The following is a 4,334-nucleotide window of genomic DNA, read 5'->3' as shown; positions in this document are numbered from 1 at the left end:
TGTGGGCAAGAAACAGCTTAAAAACTGTTCAAGAAATACACAGAAGCCAGGGGGGACAACCAAAATGAAATAATGAGCAATATTCTTCTGACAGCAAGTATCACAGGGCCAATTATGAAAATAAAGTTGTATTCTTGAAATCGTTTCTATTTTTGTACATAGAAAAATATTTCACCATAGTAGAATCCAGTGTCATTGAATGAACGAATGAATAAATAATATGCTGAGCCTCCTACCATAGTAGACGTACTTGCTTGAAACCTTTATGTTTGGAAAATGTGTTATGAAAATTTGCCATGGCACTGAATTTACAGCATGTGTGATCTATGTCGATCCTTGAAGCAGGAACAGGAAACTATAGCTTCTGCACCCAATCTGGCTCACAACCTGTTTTTGCAAATTAAGTTCTCTTGGAACACAGTGATGCTCATGTGTTTTTGTGTATCCATGGCTGCTTTTGCACTGCAATGGCAGAGCTGAGTACTTGTGACCGAGACAGTATATGACCTGCAAAGGCTAACTATTTATTATCTGGCTCTTTAGAGAAAGAGTTTAGTGATTCCTGCCTTAGAGGAATTAAAGCAATAGGTACGTTTCTTCTGATTTCTCTACCTCTCATATGGTTCCACAGGACCAAAGAGTGATACATGATAATTCATTTGTCCAACTAACATTTACTGAATGCCTACTATATAACATTAGAAATAAATAAGACATCCTCCCACCTCCAGCCAGCCAGGAGCTCTAGTTGGCAAGACAGAAAGGTAGGTGCTAAATGTCAGACCTGGCACTTGGCCATAAACTTGAAAAATATGCTCCCTCCTAGGATATTGCAAGTGAGGTCTCAAGTTTTATTAAGTATCCACTGTCACTCATCTCTCTGTTTCTTTAATGCACCGGGGCCCAGATGTTTCAGAATAAGGGTGAGAGACTAAGGAGGACTCTGATGGGCTTCTGCAGTAGGAAAAGTTAGATTGCCAGCTCAGACTACAATGTGCCTTGTTTCTCATTTGACAATTAACCCTGGTTCATAATGTCCTTTGTTGCTAGGAAGGGGTGAGTAGTACCTGACGCTGCAGCGTATACCAGTCACTGTGCTAAGCACCCAGGAGCATTACTTCAAGTAAACCTTGAAGCAAGCCAGTGTATCAAGTCCTATTGATTTCTCACAGTGAGTAGGGGACTGAGGCTTGGAGTGGGAAAGTTACCCAGTATGCCACTGGTAACAGGTTGTGGAGTAAGGATGGAGTCATTTGACTTTAAAGCCGAGCTGTTAAACCTACTGCTGGAGCCTGAGGGAAGAGAGAGTGGCAGATGCACTTAAAAGTAGCAAAAAGGTGGAGAATGCTCAACAGACCCTGAATGTCACCAGTTTTGTATTACTGGTAAACTTAAGTATGAGAAGAGACCTTCACTTTCTGTCTGGCATCTGCCCTTGATGCTGCCTTCAATCAAGTGGTTTTGGAGAGTAGCCATTATGGATTTTGTCTTATTCTGTGTGTCAAGACCAACTTTAAAAGGAAAAAGAATCATAAATAGGCAGCCTGCAAAAATAAAGTCTGTATGTTCAGATAATTGAGAATGGAAGAGTTACTCGAAGATATCCAAAGAGCATATTTCCAGTGCAAAACTATGCATTCATTTAGAATTACCATTCTCTAATTAGGGAATTAGGTAGATCTGGGTGCAAAACTAGACTCCATCAATTAGCAATTGCTCAAGCTTGAGCAAATGTCACATCAATGTAGAACCTTTGTTTCCTAATTAACACAACAATGATAACAAGGCCTAATTCCTAGAGTGGTTGTAATAATAAAATAAGGCCATGTTGTAAAACAACTTAGTATGGTTCTTGGAATATAACAAGCTATTAATAATGTTCCTGTCTCTAATATTAGGATTGATAATATTATTATTGGTATTATTGGTCAGGTTCTATGCTAAGAAATCAAGACATAAATATGAGTAAGTGCAGCTTCTGCCCACAGGGATTTTAGGGAGATTGGCAAAGTAATGGGCAGCAGGAGGGAGATACAGACAACAGAATCCCTCTTTCAGTTCAGCTGTCTACAAAATGTTAAACATTAAAGAAATCAACACATTTGTTTTGCTTTAGTTTGTTTACCATTTATAAAAAAGAAAGGGTAGTAATGGTTATCACAGTTTTTTCCTAATCACTTCTCTGGGCGCCTTGTGTTTCTGGAGCTTCAGTGCCCACTTTACTGTCATCCACAGCTCCCCATCAGGCATCCTCAACAGCTCTCCCTTACCAAAATTTACTTCTCTTGAGAATTTGCACAGACATTCTAATGGCGGCACTGGCTGAACAAGTTGCTCCCTCCACAGCACGTGTTTTAACCTATGATTGATTCCTTAACCATATAACTAAATAATGTGTGGATTTCCAATAAGGCATTAGGCTAAACTGAGTGCAGAGGGCAAGTATGGTGCTCCTTGAGAACCATCAGATCACTTTTTCCCTAGTTCACTGGCCTGTAGAATGTTAAATATTAAAGAACTTGATATGTTTGTATTGCTTCAGTTTGTTTTTTTATTAAAATGGATAGAATAGAATAATTGTCATAAGAGTATTTGTAAGAAAAAATCACAAGAGTTGTTTGAATCTGCTCAGAGGAAACATGCTCTTTATATAAAACATGATTATACAACCTACTGATAAGATGTAGATGAATGCTTTGTGCACATTCCATGTGCTCATTTGTGGAAATTACAAACACAACCCCCAAGAGACATAAGTTCAAAATACTGGAAATTTATTTTTTATGCTCATCGAAGCTCACCCTGCAAAAGAATACTGATCAGTAAAGAGAAAATAGATTACTATGTCCAACCAGCTATACCAGCAAACATATATAGACGTAGTTTTAACTAGTGGTGTGCTGGTAAATGTTTAGCAATAAGTTTTTGAGGGGCAAAGGAGAGATGAATTTCTGGTCTGCAGAATCTATCCACTTCCACAAGGACTGAAGTTACTAATCAGCTGAGCTCTGTAGAGCTGGTGCAAGCAGCTCCAGCAACCACTGGAGCTGTAAGCTCTGGCCACTCTAGTTTCAGCAACACGGCAGAATCAAAAAACTCTGGACAAAAAAATCAAAAAAAATGTGGCTTATGTCCCAGTTCCCAATAACTATGAACTCGTGTAAGTCACTCATTCTTGGAGCCTGGGTTTCTACTTCCAGAAAATGGAAGTAGAATCCCTCTTTCAGTTCCCTCTGAATAACAATGGTCCTCAAACTTTCATGAGATTGTCATGAAGATAGAAGTTTATCAGGGTACCTTAAACTGTCAAGTTCTATGGCATTATACATTTTGCTATTGTTACCAAGGCATTCGGCACATAGCATAACTCCTATACACATCTTAAAAAGAATGCTAGGAAATCTATAACTTCCATCTGACACCTCAGAGGTCTCTGTTGAGTGTCTAGAGCAGTGATTTAGCCTAGTTTGTACCAGTAATTTTTCACCAGTAAAATTTGAAACCACATATTAATCTAATTATTATCATAAATTCTAGATAACTCTAGAGCTACTCTAAAAGCTCCATGGTCATCTAAAAGGATAGTTCCATACTGTTATGTGGAGAAGAAAGCTTAATGCCCAATTTCATAAAAAGTTCCATGAGAAGATAGAACTAAAGCTATATCCAAACTTAACTGACTGATGAAGCAGATTAGTGCAATCTTTCTCCTGAAGTTCAATTTGAGAACAGTATATTATACTGAAAACTTAAGCCCCAGGTCCCATTCATTCATTTTAATTAAGGCCTTCAAAATACCTGGAAATTAAATATGAATTCCTACTGGTCATGTGACATTGTTTAAGGCATTATCTTCTCTAAGCCTCAATTTATCTACATGGAAAATGATGATATCTGTCATAGAAAATTAATGAGTAATAAATTCGGTTTTGTGAGTGAGAGGCACATGGCTTCTTTTCTATTTAAATATAAATCATTATTAATTGACATTTAAATATTTTGTAATAATATGTAGGAAAATGCTGAAATCTCCATGGGTACCTATAAAGCACAATCATCATATATAAGCAACTAGACATAGGCAAATAAAAGCAGGACAGAATTTCTATTTTTTAATATAAAATTTGAATTTTGGAATTCAGAAAACTAATTTCTCTTTGAAATGTTCCTCAAAATTGTTACAGAGGATAGCAGATACCCATGGTTGCCTGCCTTTTTCATTTCTTCTCGGAAAGCAGAGCCCATATTTAGTTCAAATATCAACCAATATGAATATGTTTACTCTCTATCTGAGTCTAGGTGGAAATGGTGATTGGTTGAAGTTATTGGTAACA

This window comes from Pteropus vampyrus, unplaced genomic scaffold (genome assembly GCF_000151845.1).
Source record: "Pteropus vampyrus isolate Shadow unplaced genomic scaffold, Pvam_2.0 Scaffold201, whole genome shotgun sequence".
Classification (NCBI taxonomy): Eukaryota; Metazoa; Chordata; class Mammalia; order Chiroptera; family Pteropodidae; genus Pteropus; species Pteropus vampyrus.
This window is presented reverse-complemented; position numbering follows the sequence as displayed.